The following is a 27647-nucleotide window of genomic DNA, read 5'->3' as shown; positions in this document are numbered from 1 at the left end:
ATTTTAACAATGTGAGGGACATCCATTATTACATGATAGCTCATATGTGGCAAATAAATGAAGAAACGCTATGCCAATTTGTCACAAGAAGAAAATCATATGACTATTTTTGCGCTTTTCTAAACCTATTGGTATTCTAAATTAAGTATTATGATTACTTTTTGAAATACTCTAACAACACGGGGGTATACCATTACGAGACAACTTACATATGACAAATAAATGACACTAGAAGTAAATGCACAACTAGTGATGACTCTTATGATTAAAGAGCAAACAAGCATGTGGATCCTCGATATGATGAAATGTTCTACTCACAAATGACAATAAAAAAAAAATTCAGCAAAAGCATTAGGATAAGAAAAAACACAAGCATTTCCTCCGTTAGAAAAGAAAGCAATAATTGAAACCTGTATAGAATCTGTAGCACAAAAGGCCAACAAAAAAGGAACAACTGCCTTGATCGGTTGGGATGCGTTAATTTCCAATTTAAGAAGTGATGTAAATTAAAAGACATTTGGTAAAGATGTTAGCTTCTGCTTACTGAATTTGATCAAAATAAATTTGAGAATTGATTCCCATTCTTCAAAAGATTATACGATGGTGTGTTTCCGTATATTACTTACTATTCTACATTGACGGCAACCTTTCCTAAATTTTGTAGAATGAATAATATAATTATTGAATTTTTAAATTGTATTTTGTTTGAATTATTATAATCGATAGTACATTGAACATTGGCTTTTAATTGGCTTAATTGACATATAATAGTAGCAATGCCTTCTTCCTCTAATTTTTGAAAAGTTGCCATGACGACTTGTCGGATTCTCCAACTTTCATGTTTGCCGATCACAAATAAATGCACCATTTTAAACCAAAGTTTCGAGCACTCCAATTAAAAAAGGCCGCTCTCTCCAATTCCTCCAGTTTCTTCTCCAATTTTCTACCCTTTTTTGATAATGCAACATTATATAAGGGAAGAATTCTCAGATCTATATGCTTCAAGTTCTAATTGCAAAACAACATCCGTTTTGCCATTTTTAGATGCTGTTCTATATTTAGTACTTTACAGTTCAAATTGTAAAAGAGGGAATGTTTTTTATATGGTTATTTTGTTAACTATTTTGGGAACCTTGCTAATTAATTCTAAATTACTGCGCATGATATGATTTTATGAGCTGACACAAAAATAACACTTCTAGAACGATATGGAGATGTACAAACTAAAGTTATTATTGTTGAGCATTAGAAAATTTTTAAATCTTTGTACTAATTATTAAAAGATTATGTACATAAATCCGTACAAAGCACGGGAATATTGGTAGTTGTTAGAATTCTTCTTATCCCTAAAAGAGGTCTTGTTCGGTTGGTGATGTGCTAACTCGACATTGGGGCTATTGCGGGATTGCGCAGGTTGGGGAGATTGAAGATCGAGGTCTAGGAATAAAAATGCGCAGGGGAAGCTAAGTGGATTTCTGCGTGTTATACTTTTCGTATCAGAGCCAAGTGAAAACTTATTATTTTGTAGTTTTCCTACCTGATATGTATCTTTATCAAGAAAACTTGGTTTTGTTTATACTGAATCTTAAGATTTCATTTACTTCGACGTTCGATTCATGAATCAGGAACTTGAGATATACATATTTCAATTTGACAAGATGATTGATCTAAAACAAAAAACAAAAGCATAACATTTCCTCTGGAAAAAAAAAAAGACTAACCTGTGAATTGAAAAGTGAAGGGGTGCCGTGATCAATCTCCATCAAAGATTGCTGAGTGAAACTTCTCATCTTGGGGCAGTGGGTGATGGTCAGCTTTTCTAATCTAGGACAATACAACACATGATTCTTTCCTGAGAGGAAACTAGTCAAATGGGGCAAGCAATCCAGCTCCATCTCCCTGAGATTCAGGAATGCAATCTTCTCCATCGTGCTTCCCTGCCCTTCTTCTTCTGCGATTACTCCTTCCATAGAACCACACTCCTTTATTCTCATATATTCAAGATTGGCAAGGCACTGAGCCATCGATGGAGCGAAAGCATGTCTTAACTTGCTACAATTATAAAGGCCTAGGTATGTTAAAGAATAGAAGCGTAGCGTTCCTTGAAGATTTTTGCTCCATAGTTGCCTCAACTTTGGTAGATTGACCAAGTCCAATTCTTCTAACCGAGGCAACACTTGAGTTCTTTCCATAGCCTCCATTCCTTCAAGATCGAATATTTCTTCTAGTGACTCACAATCGCAAACTTGCAATCCTTTCATTTTGCCTAAAACAATCATCAATCTAGATGGAATAGCATTAACAAACGATGGACATTTATACACTACCAGATATCTTAAGTGCCAATATGAATTGATGGGAATAAGTTCGTTATGCCATTTTTCAATCAGCTTTGAGAACTCAGACAGCCGCATAAACTTTACTCCAGCAACCATACCCTGTCAGAGATTCATCATTAAAAGTAAACTTCTAGTTAGCAAAAGGAAATTATTCTGTTGATGATCAAAACCATCCGATTACACAGAATTTGATAAGTGGAGCATACCATTTGTTCAAACATACTTTGGATGGTGATGTTGAGGTTTCCCTTCCAAAACCACTCTTCTTTTGATACCTGTACTCTCTCTAGCTTTGGCGCCTCTGTTGGTCCCTCAGAGAAGAACTTCATGTTAGGACATCTAGTCACAGTGACATCTTCCAAGAGAGGAAACATCAAAGTGTGTCCACCTGAGCTAAAACATCTCAACCTTATCAATCCATCAAGCTCCATATACTTCAATTTTTTGAAGGCCACTACATGCCCCTCTTTACCTCCCTCCTCCATGATGACTTCTATCAACATGTGACAATTACTTATCCTCAATTTTGTGAGTTCAACCAAATTTCCTGCTATTGTCGGTGTGAACATATTAGATACATCACAATGTGACACATGTAGAGTCTTTAGATGTTGAATATATCTTGAAAATGGTAATACTACTTTTAGCTCATGACTTTGGCCTCCTACGGCTTCAACATTGATGCTCGGCTCTTCTAGATATGATTCGCATACAGCTAGCTCTTCTAAGTTGATCAAACTCTGGACAAAACGAAATGTGGACATTGCAGATTCCTTTGAGATATGACGAAGCTCAAGAACTCTAAGCTTGCAAAAGAATTCTTCATTAAGAAAATTCCCATGCCATATCTCCATCCATTTGGATAATTCCAATTTGAACTCTTGTAGATTTGAGAATGCACCCTGCGAAAATAGCCAAATCAAAATCCAGCTTAGTAAAAAGAGTATGTTTGTATCATGGTATAAGTCCTGCATTCCACACATAAAAAATGCATTTTAAGATATTGAGTCTCATGTGATTCAAAGGAAGAAAATGTGCCCTCATTAAATAAACATTATTGCTGATCTTTTACATAAGATTTGCATTCATATGTAAACTTAAGTAATATCATAATACACTTCTGCCATGGTAAGATCACACCACATGCCACATGTTTTCAATCTTTGTGGTACTTAAGAGAGAGCTAAACCATCGAAATTAGCCTATACCATTTTTTTAGAGGGGGATCAAGGAGTATGCATTTGATTCATAACATTGACAAGAATGTTCAATCAATAATTGAAGAACATATCATGTTTCGATGTTGTTATATTTTTATGGATTTACGGAGAGCCATACAGTTCATATCTTCGTATATAGAGCTACTTGTATGAGATGCTAGGCTGTGACCTTAATCATCACTTCAAATTTTCCCCATCAAAGCAAAAAATAATAATAATCTTGGGCCATACCTTTTCTACTGTGAAGAGAGGCTGTTTATGAAGTGGCATCTCATTCTCAGGTTGTGAAGTGAGTAACTCCACTTTGTTACAGCCATTCACCTCCAAGGTCTTCAATGCCGGCCAACGTAAAGCATGTATTCTAGCATAGATGTACTTCAACTCTGTTAGGTGCTCAAGCTTGAGGGAGGTTAACCTCGGGAACACATCCCTCGGAACTAGTCCATCGTTCTCGATAACTTCCACAATGCCACATTCATGGATCTTCAACTCCTCAAGTTGGGTTAGATGTATTGCTATTGAGGCTGGAAATAAAGAGGTGAGGCTCCTGCATCTGGAAACAGTAACAAAACCGAGACACTGGAATTTGACTTGACTGTGGAGTTCCTTATCCCATACACACTTTAGCTTTGGTAATCCATATAACCCTAGCTTTTTTAACGGAAAACGAGCAATGGGATGTCCATCTAGAGGATTTAGCGGCTGAAGTTTGAAAACAACTTCAAGCGAACCACATGATCGTACATCCAAACTTTCTAGGCTCCTGAGCCAACCAAGAATGCAAGAAGGAATAATGGTCACTAGCTTATTGCATCCATAAACACTAAGCGACTTTAGTTTGTGGAAAGACTCCGCAGCAATTTGATTGTCCCATATTATCTCAGTATTATTCATGCCACCAATGTATAATATCTCCAAGCTAGGAAATGCAACCTGCATATTTGCTCACGAAATGAGTGGTTCTGTTAGATTAAAAGTTCAGGAAGCTCCATTACATATAGAAGAGCTTGAGGAAGAGTGTTAGCCATTAGAAAGAAAACGATGGAGATACTGAGATTAAAAAGGCGACCAATCATCCATCAAAAGGTGCACTACTGAAGTAGCCCCTCGCACTAACCTTGAGATCAAATAACGAGTTTTTTTATTGTGGTAAAGAAAAATTACAAGATGCAAGGAAGCACATGGAAGTAGCGGCGGTCCCAACAGTCTTGGTCTATCGATTGGGGTCGTCTTATTAGATGCGTTTGTGAACGCATCCCCATCTTGCAAAGGTCATGCCAAAGATTGGACAGACCACACAAAACAAGAAGACAAACAAAGCTTTTCTTTTTTCAATGAAGTAATCGCGGTTGATTTGTCCATATTAACAATTTTCCTTTTTCATTTTACTAAAAGTAGTTTCATGTTTCGTTTTGGACAAGTTTAACTACAAAATTAGTGTATTAATCCCCATACTGTCTTTGTTAGCCCGTTAGGTTTCTATTAATTTTACTAATTTACTAAAATTAACAACTGCAATACAAATAATATTATAATTTATTAATTTATAATCTTTAATATCTCTGAAATATACGTGATATATGTCAAGAACATCATTACTGTCACGCCCCGCACCCTACGAGCGCGTGATCATCCCGCGATGGTCGATCATTGAACGCGACGTCCCAGGACGCGTCGCCGACCCAAATGAAACACCCAACAATAAAAGCAAGCGGAAGCGAAACTAATTAACCCAGACAATAAACAACGACAAAGGGATAGTGCGAAACAATAATTGCATACCATCATAAAATAGTCACTATACAAAACGATAACTCAGACTACCAATTTAGAACCACAGTTTTCAAAAGGGGGCGGTGGTTGACAAACTTATCTCCTCTACAAAAGGTACTCAAAAGACAGGGTAAATGATCTATTCTTCAATCCCTGTGGTGCTCTGGCGGCGTCTCCGAATCGATTACGGTCGCGGATCTGAAATGGTTATATAATAACCGTGAGAACGAGTCTCAATAAGCAACCCCCTAAACCCCACGTAGGCCAATGCGTACCCAGACAAGTCATACATGCAATCTACCCCATAACATATAAAATTAGCATAATTGTACTTACCTCGTCATCAAGTCCATGCCAACTCTACACGTTAGTCGTCACGTGATAAGGCAATAATATTAATTAAATAGCACATCACAAATCGCTCAAACACCAACCACACTTTCACTCAATCACTCCAACTAATTCAACCAGTCAATTCAATCACACTCAATTCGCATGCGTGGCCGAGCAACTTTCTCACGACCTCCCAGGTCCTTTCACACGGCCCGCGTCAACACGCCTCAGGCCAGCCCTCAGATCAAGCCGGGCTCAGTCCCGCGTAACCACGCCTCAGGACATTTCTCTCGACCCGCGTAACCACGCCTCAGGTCCTTACTTGCCTTTCTAGCCACACCCGCGTAACCACGCCTCAGGACATTTCTCTCGACCCGCGTAACCACGCCTCAGGTCCTTACTTGCATTTCTAGCCACACCCGCGTAACCACGCCTCAGGTTGGCAGCCCTCAGATCAAGCCGGGCTTCGTCCCTCACTGGACATTTCACACTTTCCCACGACCCGCGCTACTGCGCCTCAGGTCAGCCCTCAGATCAAGCCGGGCTTTTCTCATGCACATGCACCACAATACAAAATTCACCATGCTCTTAGTCATATAAATCAATTTCAATCACCACCCATTCACCAATGTTAATCTAGCACGCCACATCAGTCAACTCAATTCATGCTCCCGACATCGGTCCACCGACCCGACATTCAAGTCAACACATTCAATAAATTCCAATTCACCCACAAGCGCCACGACAATTCAGTCATGCTATTTACCTCAGTCAATCACTAAATTAGCCACACAATTATCACCACAATAATTCATCAATTAGGCACACTCAATCTAATTAGCCCATACCTAAATTAATTCCTAACCCGGTACTAATCACATCCTAAACAAGTCTAAAAATACCCAAAGTACTAGGTAGGATTTAGGAAGTCACTTACTTGGTTTTGGCCCGGAGAAAATCGGCTCGGGCCTAAAATGGCCCGGGTGAACAGTGCCGAACTAGGCGCGGGCACGGGCCAACGGGCGCGGTGGCCGGCCAACGCGGGCACAATGGCCGGACGGCGCGCCTGGCGCGCGGGCGCGGTGGCCGTGCGGCGTGCCAAGGGGGCGCACGGGCGAACGGACGGGCGACGCGCCTAGTCGGACGGGCGACGCGCCTGGTCGGACGGGCACGGCGCCGGGCGAGCTCGGCCACGGCGCTCGGCCATGGGCACAGCCCTCGGCCACGGGCACAAGGCTCGGCCACGGGCTCGGGAACGGGCACGGCGACGGGCGCGCGGCTTGGTCGCGTGGGCGACGAGCCGGCTACGGCTGGGGTGGTGGGCTGGGGCGGCGGCCGGCAGCGGCGGCAGCGACGCGGCGGCGGCGAGCGACAGGGAGAAAGAGAGTGAGCCGGGGGTGAGGGTGAGGGTGAGGGAGAGAGAGAGAGGTCAGGGGCGGGGTGGCGGGCCGGCGGCGACGCGGCGGCCGCGGCGCGACGGCATGCAGGCTCGGCAGCACGCGGCGGCGACGGCCGGGAGGGAGGAGAGATGGAGGTCGGCACAGGCGGTGAGGGCGAGGGTGAGGGAGAGAGAAGGCGGGGCCGAGAAGGGGGCGGCGGCGATCTGGCCGGACAAGGCAGCGACGGGCGGCAGCAGCGGCGACGGGGCGGCTAGGCGACAGCGCGCGGCGGCTCGCGGCACTGGAACGACAGGCGAGCCGAGCTCACGCGCTCGGGAGGAGGAGAAGGCGAGTCGGTTGGGGCTACCGGGCGACACGGCGGCTCAACGACGGCGCGGGGAGGACGGCGGCATCGGCGGGCGGTGGGGCGGCGTTAGGCGGAGGCGGAACGGCGGTCGAACGGCGGTCGGCGAGCGGGGGCACGGCGGAGCGGAACCGGTCGGGGGGAAAAGAAGCCAACGAGGAAGAAGAAGCGGAGAAGAGAGAAAGAAAGGAAAAGAAAAGAAAAAGAAAGAGGAGAGAGAGAGTTGCATGGGGAAGGGGGGGGAAACGTGCGCATGGCAGGGGGTGGGACGTGCGCGGAGGGGACGTGCTCAGCGCGGCAGAGGGAGGAGAGAGAGAGAGAGAGAGAGAGACTCAAAGTCAAAGCTCTCACTCGAGTGCGATCCAACGGACACGGTTCAAACCCGAAAACGATCTAACGGTCCCCTATAATCCTAATTAATAATATAGGAAAATGGCCAAAATAAAATATGCCAAAACACACCACGAGGGAGGTCTACCAGTCCAAATCCGCACCCGGTCAAAAATCCACTTTTCACATACTCCGGGTAATACCGACGCGGCCACAATAATATCGACACCGTCCAATTAAATTCGTCCCGGAACTCCGAGAAATTCGACACCAAAGTTTGGGCTCTAAATAACGGCCAAATTCGATCGAGTGCGATTCTAGCGAAATCTCTAATTTTAAAAATAATAAAAACCCAGGAGTGATCAGTTCCGGGTGAGATTTTATTATAAGCGCACTGACGAATTATACGTTTTATAAATCCCAAAAATGGGCCAAAATTCGGAATGTCACAATTACTTCCTGTTAAAGTCAATATCAATTATTTTTATTCAATATTGCATCACTCTTACGCAATTATAAAAGTCAGGCATAAACAAAACAATAAATAATGGGATTGATTGGATCAAAATAAACAATCTTCCTTATATCATTTTACACTTGAAAGAACTCAATATACTTAGGCTTCGTTTGTTTCCCATAAATTTTATAACAAAATTAACAAAAATATAGTGTACTCCAATGATCATGAATTGCCAGCTAGTTGATTTTTTTTTTATTTATAAAAGGTACTTATATTTAGTTACGTCTAGATTGAGTAGCTGCAACAAAGTACTTATATTTAGTTACGCTGGAAAGAAAGATGCTAACGTGGAAGCTTCAGAACGCTCAAAATACTCCTCTCAATTACCTATATGTCTACCCACCTGGCAGAAGGTGAGAGACTCCTTTGCATGATTCCTGTTTCTTTAATTACTAGGTAATTAGCAGCAATTTCACGCGTTGTACGGGCGTGGAATTTTTTATTTATGTAAAATCAGAATATGCATTTTAACACAAATATTTAATTAAATTGTATCTCATTTCATATGAATCTCCCTCTTTTTGAAAAAAAGCTTGATTCTTAACTTTACGTAAAACATAGGGATTTGATAACATTTAAAAATTCCTAACTGTCATTGTCATATGACATAGTGTGATTTTATATATAAAGTATAACATTATTGTGATATTGAGAGAAAATTACAAAACTCATCAAAAGAAATATATAATAGGAAGAGTTACATTGCTAAAGTGCAACGCTAAAACTCATTAAAGCCAATGGCATCGAACAAGGCAACCACCTAAGAGAATGAGGAATTCTTGATAGAAGCAAGATGAGTGGAAAGTACCAGAAAAGTTCCAATTGCGAGGAGAATGATCATCTTGCAAATTAAAAATTTAAGTGATAGTCATTAAGAATATTAATGAAGAGGTACTATGTAATAATATATTTATATAGATTTTTCAGTGAGGTGCTACTTTGGAAATGACGTGGAAAATGTAATGCCTTTAGAAAAAGGGTGTCTACCACATCAATAGTTCGCCGGAAATTTCGGATTTTTGGTCAAGGTGCATAAATTATAAAGAAATGAAAATTTATTGCCTTGGGTGATTAAATTAAAGTTCAATGACTATATTACAAAATATTTTACTATATAGTTAATGGGAGTGACTTTAACCCCATAATTTGAGAGTTAACAATTGAGCTCATTGAAGATAATTATCCAACTTTTGTATATATAGTGACTCTACTTTAATTCCTTCATTTCAATTTAAAATCACAATTTGAATGGTAACTCTACTTTGACGTCTCCAGATTTTATGGTGCAGCGATTATGTGGAACGCAATCAATTTTCACCAAAGTGAGCTTTGGTGATTCTGCTTTGTCTCCAATATAACTTTTATTAGTTAATTTTAATAATTTTTTTGTCAGAGTTAATATTAATTATTTAGCTGGCTGGCGTAATAATTATTTATATGAATGTCTTCTTTTATCATTTCTTAATAATTTGATGTGAATTATCCGACTGTTATCGGTGTAAATGGAAACTTGCCAATTATTTGTAGTGCCATGTGGCAACTTCAAATGCACAGCATGTAAACTTCTAAATTGCTGTAACACATAAAATTGATGCCAAGCATTTTACTCCATCAGATTTGTAAGATTTTGACGTAACATTAATCACATACCTCTTGATTGAAGAGGGTAGTAGAGTGCAATTTGATGCGGTCCTCACTCCGAGCTTCTCGTGAATCTGTCATCGATTTTTCATTAGATGTAAAAATTGTCATCTTTTGCATTGCATGTATGAATTAATCTAAGAAGATCTTCTATGATGAAAACAAAAAAGTCAATCTTACACTTTCTGCGAGAGAAGCACGTCAAACTTTCCAAATTTTCAATGACTAAATTGGTTAACGTCGGGAATGCTAGAGTTCCTGTTCTTAACCCTTCTTCCTCCATAATAATCGCCTCCATCTTCTTGCAATCTAATACCTTTAGTTCTCTCAATTGGGAGAGAGATTGAACCATGGATGGCAAAAACAGAAACCTGAGGTTGTTACAGCCAGACACACGTAATTGCTTTAAATTATGGAATCTTAAAATTCCACAAGGATTCTTGTTCCATATGCACCTCAAACTTGGTAATCCCTTTATATTGATGGTGCTTAGCTCAGAGAGAGTCTCAATATTTGCATTGGCACCTAGTCCGTCAAGGTCAAAAATTTCTTGCACCGAAACGCAAGCTTCTACCGTTAAAGTGCGTAACTTATGTAATTTTACCAGTGACCTGGAGTTGATAAGTTTTGAGAGAGAATTGCACGAAGAGACCTCAAGAAATTGGAGATTGCTCAGCCCTAGTGGAGATTCATCAGTCCATAAATCTTCCAGATTGGGAAGTCCAACCATTGTCAAGGACTCCAAGGATGGGATTGAAACCTGACGGATAGACCCATCAGCAATAGCATTTACAATTATAAAGAGCAGACAAGAAACTTACATGCTATAGCTGGTTATTACAAATGGTTGCGAAAGAAAACTTACAAACTTTAGGATAATTTTTGCATTTACAAAAATCTATGATAAACAAAAGCTAATTTACAATCTGCTGAAAAGGTATTTTACGACCCCAAAAACAACTAACGAACTTCATTTTTGTTTATAACATACTCGTGGATGGTATTACGATTAGATTTTGTTTGCAATTTATTAACAATAAGAGAAACTGCAGTAATCAAGAAATAGTATTCATTCAGTTTGCTAATGACTACAGAAATTAGTGATCCCTAAAGCAAAAGGAAGTACATTCAAGGTAAATTACTTCCTACAAGGTAAACTACTCCCTCTTATGTTACTACTTTGACGATACATTACTCATTTTATCGGATGATTGCTAGAAAGTACCGTACTATTTCACAATGGAGATTATTACCATGAAAAAAAATAAAGAAACTATGGAATGACCATGATTAGGAAAGACATAGGCAATTTTCTATCAAAGGTAATATCTCATTGCAATAAGTGATCACGAAAGTAAATTACTATTCTATAAGACCTTAATTACGGAAGGTATTTCTAATTTACTACCTACCGAAGGAAACTTAGCAATTTCGAAATGTAATTTACTACTTCACAAGGGATAATTACTATCATAAAAATTTGTATCTTCTCACATATGGTAGGAATTGATAGTTCATCATGGCTAGTACCTTCTATCCTTAATATTAACTACCTGGGTGTGGACTTATACCTATTGTCTGCGGCTCGCAATAATAGTTAGACACGTGGCATATTTTTTCTCTTTGTTGTTTTCTTTTTACCAAATTCTTGTTCTCTCTCTATCTCTCTCTTCACGTCACCGAAGAATCAACCTCAGGAAGGCGCGACGGTGAGTTGTGGCCGGTCATGGTGGTGGCAGATGAACGTGGCAATGGTGGGGGCCCAAAAAAAACAAGGGAAAGCAAGATGACGCGTGTCGTAGACGATCGGTGCACAGTAGGCCGCAAACATCCATACTCAAACTTCCTTTTATACTTCATAAATCTACGTTGACAACTTAAATTTCCACAATTCTTTACTAATAGGGAAACAAACATTTTGCACGAGTCTTGAACTTCATCATCAACTTCAGTGATTATTGCGTCATTATGAAAGGGCAATCATGTCTAGCAAACTAAAAGGCTCTAAGCAATTTTCGCTATACAAAATAGTCTCGCGCCTTCCTTAATTGGAACATTGTTTATCCTTAGTTTACTTACTTCTCCAACTAACAATAACCGATTTAACAGCTGACCGAATACACTAAAAGTGTAAGCTCTAAGCAATTTTTTTGCTTTAAATCCAACGGCTGATGTTGGATACGGGACCGGTCCTGTAAAAGTACAGAGTGGGACCACCAGATTTGTCTCCAATGGCATGTAACCTTGTTTTCTTTGATAAACACATATAACAAATCCTTTTCACCTTTAACTGCTCCCCTCACTTTTCACTTCCATGATTTGTCATCTTGGACTCTTTACACTTGATGCCAGGACTAAACAAAGAGGATCTCCTATTAAATGTTAGCATTAAAGCTAGTTAAACAATTAACTACGATTTCCACCTACTAGTTTAGCAGTTTAATCAACTTTACATGAACGGCCTCAATTTCAATTAAATGCCATTAATTGTTGTTGTGACGATCTACCTTCATATTTATAAATTTCAATAACATAGTGTTTGAGACAATTTCCTAAGTCGCATTTCTAGGTGATAAAGGTTTATTATACAAAATCATTAATTATTTTTATTATGAATGTTATGGTCTACTATATCTCAATGCCATTTCATACGCTCGAGCCTCAACTACACCTTGGAATAATGCTCCAAAACAAGCATTCGTTTGAAAATCGTTTCATTTTAATCTTTCACCGTGATTTTGACCATAATGAAGGAAGAAAGCACATGAAGTTGTTTAATGAGCCAAAAAAAAACTTCATTACGAGAATTAATTAACAAAATTAAGCCCATATTTTGAGTAAACAAAGCGGGAAAATGACAATGATTTTTCACCGCTTAACATAGAATTCGTGAGTTATTTTTCAGTAAATTATGATAATCAAGGTTCCACTCCATTATGGACCAAACCAATGTACATTCCCTTGATTTAGGTCAAAATCATACTTAAATTCACAAAAAATAAAATGCTCTCATTTCTGTTGAGGAAATTTGTCAACAACACTAACATTAGAACTTGATTTGCATGTATTTCAAATAAAATATTTAGGACCTAATTGACTCTCGATTAAAATGTGAGGACTCCTATGACACTTTCCCCCCAAACATAATTTATCTCTATCTTTTACATTGACTACATCGATACATACAATTAAAGGTATTGTCATGGAGTACTCTTAGAGCTTTAATGCTACTTTTGTCCAAATTGCCTGTACGACAATCTTAGAACTCCTCTCTCAACAAGCCACTCATTATTAATCGCTTTCTCCTCCTCTCTTTCTCCATTATTTCACTATTTAATTTTAACACTCTTATATTTTTCTTCATTCTTGAATGATGCTAATTTACATCAATATAACATTCATTTACCTACAAAAAGAACATAATAATTACGGGGAAATTACCAAACCCACTTATGAACTTTGAGGGGGACACACCTTGCTCCTAAACTTTTAATTATTAAGAGTTTCTTCAACTTTGATTTTATTGCAGATGTCAACCCTTTGTGCATTTAACCATTTGCATGTTACATGAGATTTTTTACGACAAAGTTGCAATTCTTTTGTATCTGTTTCAGTTAAATCATCCTTTGGCCTCCGAATGCGCTAAAATAAGTTGAAAGTTTCCAAAATACATAAAGAAAAACGAGGGAAAAAAGGCAAAGATCTTAACAGACATTAGGACAAAAATTACTAATAATATGTTTGACTTCATGAAAAGAGATAAACATCTAATAGGCTTTGAAATATATCCCGAGCATATAAAACAATCATAGAAAAGGCTAATTTTTTTATTTGATTATGCATATAACCTCCCGAGTCAGCTATTTAAAAGGACCATTGGATGATAAGTTGATAACATCACATAGCTATGTTCAATACGCCACAATTTATATAACCAAATTTTGGAAGTAAATGTGTACCGCTTTAAATCTTCATGGGGGATTTCGTGTAGTTTTTCCTAAAAGTCGCCCCCTAATGCCTACGACTATGAGATATTAGCACAAGTTGAAGATTTATGTTTGTTATGCCAAAAGTGCTTAAAAATATATCTATATCTTTTATACAATTTCGTATGCTTGCAAGCATGAACATTCATGAAATGTTGTACTTTTTATATGTATAGTAGACTTAGTGCTTATTGAAATACATGATATGGAAAAGACGTGCATCAATTAGATTAGCATCGTTGCTACTATTTGAAATCCCAATCCCCTTGCCCATTCTTCGTATTTTTTTTTACCTAAGTCACCTAGATATCATATTTTATAGACAATAACAAAGTTCGATAACTAAATTCAGTGAATCCATCTTACAAGATTATGAAATGACGTTATTATGGAATTATTATAATGCCAAAATTCCCTTCAATGTTGCTCTATAAAAACCTATTAATATAGGTGTACTTGCAGCATGTAAGTTGAAAATAACTCAGATTCTATCACAAACTAATTTTATATGGATTTAATTCTATTAGTTGGACTTCTACACAATGAATAGAAACAGAAGATTGCTTTTTCTTATTACAGAGAAGGCGTGATTGGATAAGGTAATTAGGAAGAAAATGAACTTAAAATAAAATAAAAAAAGTAATAAGGATTAAAATCTGCGTTACATCTAATTAGCAAATGAGCAATATTCTTTTCATAGAAAGTTACCTGTTGCCCATTGAAGAATGCAACTTGAGTGCCAACTTGGTCTTTTGATGTACTACTGGAAGGAGCCATCCCGGCGGTGAAAAAGTTCTTGATATTTAGCAAGTCACGCAATTCCAATAAATGCAAATTACGCAACTCAACTTTGCCACAATCATCAACTTCTACAATCTCCCGCATTAAGTTGCACTTGACAGCTTGGATCTCTTCAAGTTGTGGAAGTTCTCTCAATAATGAAAGAGGAAACAAAACTTCCATCTTGTCGCAACTTACGACTCGTACTACTTTTAATGCACTGAAGGACTTGGAGGAGATATGGGTGTTGCATATCTTCTCCAAGTTGATGAGATTCTTGAGAAGTAATGACTCCAACGTCTTAAAATCTGTATGGGATGGCGATTGGAGGACGTAATGGACAGAGGGACTATTCTCAACGTGTAGATGCTTTAATTTTGGAAAGCCTTCTTGGGATAATATGCAAATACTTTGCTCAATTCCGTTTAATTCGTCTAAAAATAGATCGTCGGTTTTGCCTAAGAAATTTTGTATGCATACTTTCTGAAGAATATCGCTTATTGGATACAACTTAAGCTCCAATGTGCTCGATCCTTTGCGACTTCGCCAGCGCCGCACATCACCTATCTGGATTTTGTACTTGCTTAATTTCTCGACGTTGAGATCCTCTGGGAGCACCCTCGGATCGGGAATGCACACATGCAAAGTGCAGAGATTCTTCATGTTATTCAACTCAATAAGCTTGGCATTAGTTGGTGGAGTTTGCTCCATGGCATTCCATCGATCAAAGCTATTCTCCATATACAACTCCTCCAATTTCATCAAGCTTCCAAGCACACCCGGTTCAATCATCTCAAGTCGTGAGCAATGGTTTAAGTCTAACAACCTCAGCTCTACCAATTGTCCAATTTCTTTTGGCAATTGTTGAATTTTGGAGTTCGCAAAGCTGAGTATATGTAGCCCTTTTAGCTCGCCAATCATGGCTACATCCTCTAACGAACAATCATCAAGACACAGAGTGTGTAAGTTCTCCATGAACCGAAACGGCGAAGGTGAACGAGTGAGACGTACTTGAGAAAGATGTAAGACCATGAGTTTTCTCATAGAGTTGAAATATGAATCTCGGACCTTAAGAGATTCATTGTTTGTGAACAACAAAAAGATCCGCATTTCAGGGCAATCTAACTGTTCGGGAAGCTCCTTCATGTCAACGTAGGGAAAGCATGCCGCTGTACAACTTTTGAGCTTGTCCTTGGGCATCTCTGTCACCGACTTATCATTATCTTTCAAGACAAGAAGAGGGTCATCTCTTGAAGCGACCGAGGCAACAAATCCACGGACCAAATCATGTATCTTGAAACCGTCAACATCTTCATCGTCTGCTAACAAAAGGGAGGAGGCTTTCAGGGTTCGGATCAGTGAGCTCAACCTATCTCTAACTTCTTCCATGCTGCTATCTTCTCGAAATAACCTTGAACCCACGCCATACCTCACCAAGTTTTCAAGAGAGGGCTTAGAGACACCATAAACAACACATAGCCGTAACAATAACTTCACCTCCTTGCCATCCTCCCCTTTGAAACGGTTATAACTCAACTGCAACATTTCATTTATCCTCTCACTGATTCCTTTGTTTGTAGACATCTCGATTTGCCTCAAAACATCCTTCCATTCAGAAAAATCAGCGTCTTTAAAAATATTCGCCATTGCAATAATTAGGAAAGGCAAACCTGCACACTTGCGGAGTGCTTCATCCACCAAGGATTTGAACGGGTCATCATGAACTTTGTCTCCTACTGTCCTCTCAAACAATCTTTTTGCCTCTTCCTCCTTCAGCGCATCAAGAAGTAAGTCCCTGTCGCAGCCCATTTCCCTTCGCAAAACATCTTGAAATCTTGACGTCAGCAATAACTTGCATCCTATGACTTTGTTGTCATGTCCGCAAGGAATGCCTACTGATTTTAATTCGAGCCCTTTCCACAAGTTGTCCAGTATTATGAGGACCTTCTTTTTCGCCCTCACCTCATCTTCCAACCTCGTCCGTAGACGCTCTGCTCGCGAATTGACATACTCTACATCCTTTATGTCCAGGTCCAATGCGTACGCAATCTCTCCTTGAATCCTCTTTATGTCTTGATTTTCCGATACGTCGGCCTTAGCGACCCAATCAAACGACTTATCTTTCCTTATTCTCCTTTCGGCATCGGCCAATAGGGTGGACTTGCCGACCCCGCCCATCCCGTAAATCCCGACCACGCTATTGTTGTTATCGGCGAGAGCGACCATGATCTCCTGCATTATCAATTCTCTGGATTTGACGATGTCGTCGTCCTTAAGCTTAATCGAAGTCGAGGCAAAAGAAGCAGAGGCCGTCGTGGTGGTCGACTGGACGACATCTTTGCCCTCTCTCTTGGCCGGAGTCGAAGCAGCGACATTCCCTGGAGCAGGACCACTGAAGGAGATATCCTTGATTTGACTGTATTCTTGAGCGAGTTGCTGAATGCCCTCGATCTTGACCTTGGCTTTCCTGCTGAACTGATAGCGACAATTGGGTTCGGGAAGACTCCCATAGCAGCAAGTCTTCGTCGCCTTTTCGAAGTCGTCCAACTGGTCTCGTGCCTCTTTCAAGGCCTTCTCAGCATTTGCCTGCCACTGCGTGACATGACTGTAGATATTCTGACTATTGTTTCTGGCCACTTCCACAGCATTGTGGACCATCTCAGCCTCGTACGCCAGCTTCCCGACTTCCTTCTGAAGATCCTGGGCGTAGATCTTGGAGGACATAACGTATCCGAATTGACGCTTGATGGGAACAACTACGTACTTCAAGGCATCCCACGCGATAGAAACCACAGAATCGATTGACATTTTTCTTTTGATTTTTGTCGGAGAAGCAAAGAGCGAGAAAACGGAGAGAAAGAGAGAGAGGATGACGAAAAAGAGAAGCAGATACTGAAGAAGAAGAGGAGGAGGAGGAAGAATTGTTGTGCCAAGAAGAAGAAAGAGGGAAACAGAGCAAGAAGATGAAGAAGGCTAAGAGATTTGAGTGCAAACAAGGCTGAAGGAGGGGAGGCGAAGAGCAATCAATTTAAGCATAAAAGAGCTCAGTAACCTAACCTTGGTTAAGCCTTAACCAAACACCACTTAATTTATTTCGTTGACCGGTCACCATCACCAGTGTCTGAGCCTCCCCCGCTAATCAACAAATTGATTAGGTATGGGAAAATTGGAAAAGTAACGAAAGCTGAGCCCATGTAATAAATACTCTATACAGTCTGTCATCATCAACATAACAAAAAGTTAATAGTAAAAGAGAACAAATGGACAAGGACGGGTCACACCCACGTGATATATGTATTTTGTCTAGACGGGCCATAAATATATTTCTTAACTCAATTGTGATGAAAAAATTATTCAATTGATCATAATTTTATTGTACAAATTCTAATTTAACTTCAAACTTTTCAATTTTGTCACACGAAATTCATTTATAATCCTTCTAATCAATTGCATCAGAAAATCTCTAACATTACGTCCAATGATTACTGACTGTCTTATGTTGCACGCTTAGTGATATGACATGTAAGACTATTCGAGACATTATGCTGCTTATTTTTCTCTCTTTCTATCAACATTTCTTTTTTAAAATGTTCTTAATGTGCTGTTCATCCTCTCCTTTGGAAGCCCTAGCTTTTTGTTGTTTTTAGATAATGTTGCCGCCACCGTCACTGTTGCCTCAAGCCGCCACCGCCATCACCATCACCAACAACTCGACCACCACCGTCAAGATGAAACTTGGCCATCGCCATCGCCACCGTAACCACCATCATACAAAAGCCGCCATCGCGTTTCTCTCTCTCTCTCTCTCTCTCTCTCTCTCTCTCTCGCCCTTACTGTGTGGCCGACCTCCATTAACGGAGCTCGCCTCCTGGGATTGAGGTGCGACACATCACTTAAGGTTGTGCGCATTACATATGAGGTCGCGCAATGCGGATCTGAGGTCACTCGAGTGCTTCCATAAATGGAGGTTGACGGTGATCGACAGATGATGATGATGAAGCACCGAATTAGCACATTTAGGAAGGTAATGCTTCAGCTGGCGTAGCTCGTCCATGCGTGCCAAATGATGCCATGTCTCTCCTTCAAACCCTCTTCCTCTTCATCTTCACTACCCAAGTCGCATCCACCGCCTTCGCTGGGTAAGTCTCTTCCCCTCCTTATTTGAAGGATGAGTTCGCTTTGCGCTCAATGTGTTTGCGATAATGCCTCAACGAACTGGGAGTTGCAACGACTTTGCCAAGTGGCACGCCAAGATCGAGCCAGGCGGTCTCACCCACCGTCAATCTCAGTTGAGAGGACACTCTCGCTCTTCAAACAGATTCTTATTACGAGATTCGCTCCCCCATTTACGTTGTTGAACGCAGTCAGGGCAAGCAGGAAGTGCATTCTCAAGAGCAAAACTAATTTTGATGGTGGTGGTTGCTTTGTTGGTGATGGCGGTGGCAGTGATCGGAAAACTTGCAGGGCGGCTGAAATGATGAGGAAGAAGAAATGATGAGGAAGAAGATAAACGTGGGAAAAATGAAAGAAAAGAAAATTTAAAGATACAATAAAAATATTCAGAAAAATCTATAAAACGACGTTATTATAATGCAATTCTTTAACATATTGACCATGACATCTAGAACAGCCGGCAATGACTGGACCTTCACATCAATATTTTTGGCCAAAAGTGGCCAGAAAATTTATATTGAAAAATTATTAAAAGATTTAAGATTAAATTAATAAAATTAAAAGGTGTTGAATTAAATAATACTGCTCCAAGCCGTCACTGGCTCGAAATAAAAATAAAAAAAGGCCGATGTCCACAACACCTTTTTGCTAGAATATCTGATTAACAATAGCCGAGATTTGGCACTAGCGTTCCAACGATTAGAAGTAACAAAGACCCAAACCACGAGAGATGAAAAGAGGAGATGGGCATGGACCGTAGCGCTCAGTGACCTAACCTTAGTTAAGGCCTTAACTATAGACCAATCTATTCCTTGAGAAGCTAAAAACATAGGGGCACACCCCAGTAAGTCGTCACTGAACAATAAAATATATATATAAAGACCGTCGTCGTCACGTTTATCAAGACAAGAATGATGGACTTGTAAACGATAGAGAGAAAAGGATGACACTTTGTATTTTATTGACCAGTCAACATCACCCATATTTTAGTCTCCATCCTTTCCGTCCTCGCTAAAGGGCAAACATTGGATAAGTCTCCATTCTTTCCACCACCACTGAAGGACCAGCATTGATAACGTCTCCGTGTTATTAATTTATATATTGCATAGCAATTTATAATAAATTTCAACTTATTGACATATTAGGCTTGGGCTAACTTAGACCCTTACGTCTCTTGGAGGACATCACGTATCAGAATTGACGCTTGATGGGAGAAAGCACGCTCTTCAAGACATCCCATAGAATAGAAACGGCAGAATCGCTCGACATTTTCCTTCGATATTTTTCCGAGAAAGAGAGAGCGAGAGAACAAGAGAGAGACGGAGAGAGAGACTGATAGAAAAAGAATAGTTGTGCGGAAGAGACAGAGCGAAACAGAGCACGAAGGATGTGAGAGGAGGCAGGCTAGGATATTCGAGTACAGTAAAAGGATGAGGGATCAACGGCTGAGATTCAGTACTGGAGATTCAACGATTTGAAATAAAAGAAATTCCATTGTCGGTCGCCTCTGTCAAGCCACCAATGTGGACTTGCAAAGATCGTCCCTTGAATCTACTACTCCTCCACTGCTAAGGGACAGATATCTAATTAATGTTGACCATTAGGTGAGTACATGTCTTAACCTTTTATGTATTATCTTTCCAAAATCGAATAACCTCAGCCATTGGTACGTGTAGGTGACTCTAACCTAGAATAACTTGCCTTGTGAGATTGGAACGAGCGATTCCTCAATTCCAAGCTGAAAATCTCGTAATGTCCTAACCAACCGCACAAATTTTGGGGTTAAGCAAGCAATAACGTTTTATCGTAATGAGCAAGTGTATTTTGCATTCTGTATCGTTTCTTAAGAACATGATAATGTCCACATTCGTACTATAGACTTTCAATAATTATACGATAGAGATGCTAAATAAGTATATTGTTAAAGTATTAGTATTATATGATAGAGATTCATAATATTGGCCTCAAGATATAGTTGAATGTTAGCTGGCTAAAATTCTATGCGTTTATTAGTCTCAGAGACAAACATGCCCATCAAAATTGTTAGGTTGAAAGGTGAATTTGCCCCCAATTCGGTAGATGCATTATGGCCGTTTCAAACTATTTGACTAAGTAAAAACAATTAAAGTCATGAGGCACATATTCCTTGTAATTAGGTTGAGTAGAATCTTTATCTAATTAATAAGAAATTAATGCGTATAAGAATATTATCGTATATGAATAATTTATCTAGTTAGTAGTGCATAATATTAGCTTAGGCTCCTTACCAAAAAATATTAGCTTAGGCTTAGGTGGAGCCTAGGCCGCCACGTTTTTTTATTCGAATACAGAAAAGGATGAGGGATCAACGGCTGAGATTCAGTAATGGAGATCCAACGATTTGAAATAAAAGAAATTCCACTATCGGTCGCCTCTATCAAGCCACCAATGTGGACTTGCAAACAATCGAGTAATGGAAATGGATGACCCATTTCATTCGTTGCTTTACGTGACCACTCACCATCATCAATGTCCAAGTCTCCATCCTTTCCTCCACTGCTAATGGACAAATATCTAATTAATTGAAGTTGTTTAATTTTTTTTTGCTAACCATAAGTGTTAAGGTTAGAATATGTCAAATTATTCCTCAATCCGTATGTTTATTATGACTGTTTGAAAAGGTTACGAATAATTTCTAATAAAAGAGATGTTGTGACTAATAAGAGTCACGAGGAACGTTCTCTTTAAAATTAAGTTGATAATGATCTTTTACATAGGGAATACCTAGACTATGCCCGACCAAAAAAAAATGCCTAGATTATGAGGAACAAGTGCAAAGAGGTTCTCTTTTCCTAAACTTGCATGTAGTGATTTTCTTTAATAGCTGCCCTCTTTGCAAGAAAAAAAGTAGATGTCATTTTGTTTGACAGCTTCTCTCTCTCTCTCTCTCCACGTATCTATATTGAGGGATTGCTGCTTTTCTTGAATCATCTCTTTATATAGAGTCAAAAGTTTGGTAATGGTAAGGGAAGATGGGACTCACCGATACGTAAGTACAACATGGCCCTTGGCGACAGATGCCAGTGGTGGCTTCAAGTCTTCTTCACCCTCTTCCTTTGCAGTGAATTTCAATGGCGGCACGGTATTATGACTTTTCTCTGAACGCCAAGCCTTCACTAAGGGGGTCTAACTCCAGATTTATTGGAATTAAGGGGCGCCAACAATGTCTCTTATAACCACCCGCGCTGGGTGGCGCCGCTGGAACGCGCACTCTTTCTCTCGCAAAAGGTTGAGTATTCGAATCCTGGGTGTCACAGGGTGACTTAACCGGTACACATGTGTGGTGGCTAGCACGTGCCGCCCCCAGGATTTACCTCCCGGCTGTCGGCCGTGCGGGGGTTCCCTGGGTTATCAAAAAAAAAAAAACAATGTCTCTTATATTTTTACAAGGGAGATAGAAAGAAATATGTGATGAGTCTTTTACACTTGAGTATTAATATTTCTTTTTCCAGTAAGCCAGATTTTGGTCCTTGTCGGGTCGATAATCTTCAGATTTTTGTGATAGAAACACAACAACTTTTTGCTGGAACATTTGATTATCAACAGCTGAGATTCGATACCAGAGATCCAACGATTTAGAACATTAACAAAGACGCAAATCACGAGGAAGAAAGATGAGATGAGCACGGACTACGGAGCTTGGGAACATAATCTTAGTTTACGCCTTAACCAAACACCGGTTGATTTTTTTTTTTTTTTGGTCGGAACACCAGTTGATTTTTTTTTTTGGTCAAAACACCAGTTGATTTTTTTTTTTTTTGATTCAATAGGTATAGAAATAGATGATTTTCTGTATTATTGTTCCTTTACTGGACCGGTCACCATCACCTTTCTTTGTCCAGGTCTCCATCCTTTCCTTCTCCGCTAATGGACAGACATTGATAATAAAAGTGTGCAAAACTGACCGCTCAAACTGAGAATCGGTTGATTGATTTGATTCTCGGTTTCTATAAGTGGAATCGGTGTCCAGGCGGTCCGGTTCCCGATTTCAAAGGCAACCGGATCAAACTGGATTGATCGGACCAGACTGACTACATATATTTTATTTTTATTTTTTATTTCGTTGATGATACTAAGTAGCATATTGGTGCACTTATTGAATAAAATGGTATTTATGTAAGTTCAGACATGCACTCCTATTATTCACTGTACGGTTGTTGAACATTTATTCTTTTTCTTTCCATGTGGCAGTTTGCAAAGAGAACAATAGTAAAATCGTATAGGCCTTAACTTACCTATTGCCTTACGAACTTTGCCCCATCTCCCTTGACCATGAACTTTGACGTCATCGATGAGGATTTAATCTTCAAGAACTGTTTTCAAGGAAATGGTGACCGGTTCCATTGGACCGGATCGGAACCGATCCTTCCGGTCCGGTTCAAGGTTCCACTTTAGGACCAGACCGGGAACCAATCACACCTAATTGATGAAGTATCCATCCTTTCATCCTTTCCCACCGCAAATGGTCCTTTCATCCTTTCCCCACTGCTAATGTACTAGTCCTAATCCATCATTTCATCCGCCATTAATGGACAAACATTGATTAGGTACTAGTCCTAGACCTGCCCCCTTGCCCGGGTAAATTATAATCTAACATTAGCTTAATTATAATTTAACTTCAATTAGAATTGTTAGATCAAAACTTCGAGGGAGATTAAACTTTTGCCATTCTTTTTTTAACATTTTAAATTAGTTTGCTTTCTTGAATACTACTACTCTATATATGACAAAATTAATATGGTAAACGATTGGGAGCCACAACTGACATTGCTTCGTGGTCCCTCATTCTAATTCTAGTTATCACAAATGCTTGGGTCTATTTGGAGTCTTTTACTTCTAACATTCATTGGCCAAATATTGCAGTTATCACAGATTGATTTTTAAAGCATTCAAAATATACAATCATTGACAAGTAGAGTTATGTGTTTTTCCAATATTTATAAAACCTAATTATTTTCATTTTCAATATTTTTTAGGGGAAGCAGATCGCTGAAAAAGGTACTTAAAAAGTGTAAACAAATAGAACAAGTTAACTATAGAAGTCGGCAAAAATGATGGTGGAACGTCATATGGAATTTTTTCGGAATCACTCTTGCATATTCGTAGTTCATGACAATCATTCTGAAGAACGTTATCAAAATGAATAAAAGATCTAAGGAAAAAAATGACTAAGAAGAGATTTGGATAATAAAGAAATCTCATGCCAAGTGCCACCGTGCCACGTGAATCGCTGGCTTGATAATTAATATGCAGCTTGCTGATCCATCGGTATAACTACGTGCAAATTTCTCTTAAAATCATGTCTTAATCCAACATAGCAAAATATGGTTTGATAAAATGATGAGGTCAAATTAGCTTCCGAACCCTTTTTATTCTCGTGTTCCAAAAATTACATCTTTGGCCTAACGTTGTTAAAAACCGTTAAGCTCCTCTTTCTAACTCCTATAAGAGAATGACGAAGTAGATGAACTTGAGATCTGATGCGAATAGTGATTATCAAGACCCTTCTATCACGGGCCATCGCAATGAAAAGAAGATTGCTCCGTTTTGTCGTCTCATTAGCCTCTAAAACATCGTGTGGTAACCCACGCGATTCGAGGCTTAATTGCCGCACTTCTCATCCATACATACAGGGGCATGCCCACAGCTCCTCTAATTAGTGCATTCCCACTTTGTTATTCTTTAACTACTCATTTTATTTACAGATAACCAAATGCAATGAACTGACAAAAGTACCGACACATGCATCTCATACCCAAGTTTTTCCTCCTCCTACAAGCCCCATAAACTGGTTAAACTCAGGCTTTTGGCCCGTGTAGGCGGCTCTAACGTAAAGCAGCTTGCACACGAGTTGTAGAATTTGAATCGAATACTTCCAATTTCTGAGCTAGAAATGCCCAACATCCCAACCAATTGCACCAATTCTAGGGTTAAGTAAGCATAATTTTTTTTATTGTAAAGAGTAGGTGTATTTTGCATTATATATCAATTCTCCAGAAAATGACAATGTTGACATAAAATCACCATATTATTGATCATTCAATAATTGCAAGATAGGGATGCTAACCTAACCTTAGTTTAGGACTTAACTAAATAGCAATCAATTCCTTGGGTGTCGAAATGGATGATTCTCTGCATTATTGTTCCTTTACTGGGCCATTCACGATCACCAATGTCCATGTCTCCATCCTTTCCTCCACCGCCATTGGACAGACATATGAGCCATCCATTCTTTCATCCTTTCCCACCCCAAATGGTCCTTTCATCCTTTCCCATCGCCAATGAACTAGTCCTAATCCGAACAGTTAATATCAAGTCCATTCTATCATGGCACTGCCAGTTCCACACAGCTCCTCTAACGAGTGCATTCCGACATTATTTTTCTTTAACAACTAGTATTACTTACACGAAACAAAAGGCAATTAACTGATAAAAGTACCCACAATTGCATCTCTTGCCCAAGTTTCTCCTCCTCCATCGTCTCCTCTGCTATTTTTTTTTTTTTTTGGTCAGAGTCTCTCCTCTGCTATTTACAGTCCCAAAACTTGGCCTCTTCTTCGCCGGGTTGCTCAACTGGAACGTCGGGTGCCTGCACAACTTCTTCACTCCTTTTCTGAAACTCAGCCATGATTATTAGATCAAAATGTCAAATTACTCCCAAATCCGTATATTTGTTATGACTATTTGAAAAGTTTGTGACTAATTTCTAACAAAGATAATGGTATCGCTAATTAAAGTTACGAGGGATGTTCTCTTCCTAGTTAAGTTGACTGGAATCTTTTGCATAACAACTACCTAGTTTATGAGGAATAAGTGCATATAAACAAATTCCCAGGTAAAGTCATTGTTCTCCTAAAGTAAATACATTTCTTTTTGTAATATAGAGGAATGAGCGCGGAGATCATTTTAGATAGAAGTTTATGAAACATCCTGTAATCCCTATAAATTGGTTAAAGTCAGCCTTTTGACCTATGTAGGCAACTCTAACATAGAGCAGTTTACACACAATTTATAGAATTCTAACCGACGACCTCCAATTTTTGAGCTAAAAATCCCCGATGCCCCAACTAACTACACCAATATTGGAATTAATTAAGCATAATTTTTTAGTGTAAAGAGAAAGTGTATTTTGCATTATGTATCATTTCTCAAGAAAATGACAATGTTAACATAAAATCAACATACTATTGATAATTTAATAATTGCAAGATAGAGGTGCTAACCTAACCTTAGTTTAGGCCTTAACTAAACACCAGTCAATTCTATGGGTATAGAAATGGATGACTCTCTACACTATTGTTCCTTTGCTTGATCAGTCACCATCACCGATGTCTATCTCCACATCCTCCCGTCCAGCCTAATGGACAACTATCTAAATACACGAAAGAGTTGCTTTAATTAGGGTAGTTTTTTTTTTTGCCAATTTAATTAGGGTAGTTGTGGGAGAGGGAGAGGGAGAGACAGAGAGAGTAAACGAGGTTAGTCGTGGGAGCTGGCATCTACGGTAGCAATTGGCGGAAAAAATTGATCTTGAGAAATACATATATAAATCGTCAAAAGATTTAGAATTAAATTGGCCATATTAAAAAGTTTAGAATTAAATTGAGACTCTCTTTCTATGTAGAGAGATACTTAGATGTGCAGCTACCCTTTTTGCACGATAGATAAAGTTCATCTCTTTTTTTACCGACAGCTTCAATCTCTCCCCCCCTCCATCTCGCTATGTGGGAAATGGAAAATGAAAAAGAAATTAGGTTTTATAAATAATGAAAAAACATATAACTCTACTTGTTGATAATTGTGTAGTTTTGAAAGCTTTAAAAATCAATTTGTGATAACTGTAATATTTGGAAAATAAATGTTAGAAGTAAAATACTCCAAATGGACGTGTTAATTAGAATCAAAACGAGGGACCACGAAGCAATGTCAGTTGTGGCTCACACTCATTTTCCATATTAATTTTTTCATATACGAAGTAACAGTATTCAAGAAAGCAAGCTAGTTTAAAATGATAAAAAAGAATGGAAAAAGTTTAATTTCATTAGGAGTTGTGATCTAACAATTCTAATTGAAGTTACGTCTAATGTAACAATTGCAATTGACAATCTAATATAACAATTAGTTTAATTATAATGTTGCTTCTATATTTTAAATATGATTTCATCGACCCGGCAAGTTGCGGGGTTAGGATTAGTACCTAATCAATGTTTGTCCATTAACGGTGGAGGAAAGGATTGATTAGGATTTGTATACGAGGCTGCGTTTGGTAGACCGGATAAATTACGAGCCACAACTAACACTATTTCGTGGTCTCTCATTCTAATTGTAGTTTCCCCCTTTTTTTCAAATGCTTGGGTTTGTTTGGATTCTTTTACTTTAAACATTTATGTTTCAAATAATGGAGTTATCAATAATTGATTTTTAAAATTTTCAAAATATACAGTTATTGGCAAGTAGAGTTATATGGTTATTCATAATTTACAAACCTAATTTTTTTTAGGGAAAGCAAAAGGCAGAAAAATGGTACTTAATATAAGTGTAAGCAAATAGAACTAGAAGTCGACAAAAGTGATGAGGGAGCGTTGCGTGGAATCTTTTCGGGATCACTCTTGCATATTCCTATTTCATGACAATCATTTTGCAGAAAGTTGTCCATCTTATGCCGAATGCCACTCTACCACGTGAATCTCGTTAAAAGTGGACATTTCACAAGTTGCAAAATCGCAATGATTTGAGGCTTTAAAACATGGTATGGTAACCCATACAGGGC

The 27647-nt window shown here is 39.1% G+C and overlaps 1 pseudogene; it reads right to left on the bottom strand.

Annotated features, from left to right (window-relative positions):
- Positions 1-10287: 10287 nt before the first annotated feature.
- Positions 10288-17630, bottom strand: LOC115691307 (disease resistance protein At4g27190-like; annotated as a pseudogene).
- Between the last annotated feature and the right edge of the window lie 10017 nt (positions 17631-27647).

This window comes from Syzygium oleosum, unplaced genomic scaffold (genome assembly GCF_021117445.2).
Source record: "Syzygium oleosum isolate NSW1041296 unplaced genomic scaffold, Sole_v2.1 Sole_v2.27, whole genome shotgun sequence".
NCBI classification, from domain to species: Eukaryota; Viridiplantae; Streptophyta; class Magnoliopsida; order Myrtales; family Myrtaceae; genus Syzygium; species Syzygium oleosum.
Note: the sequence above shows the minus strand (reverse complement) of the source record. Positions and strands in the feature narration are given on the sequence as shown.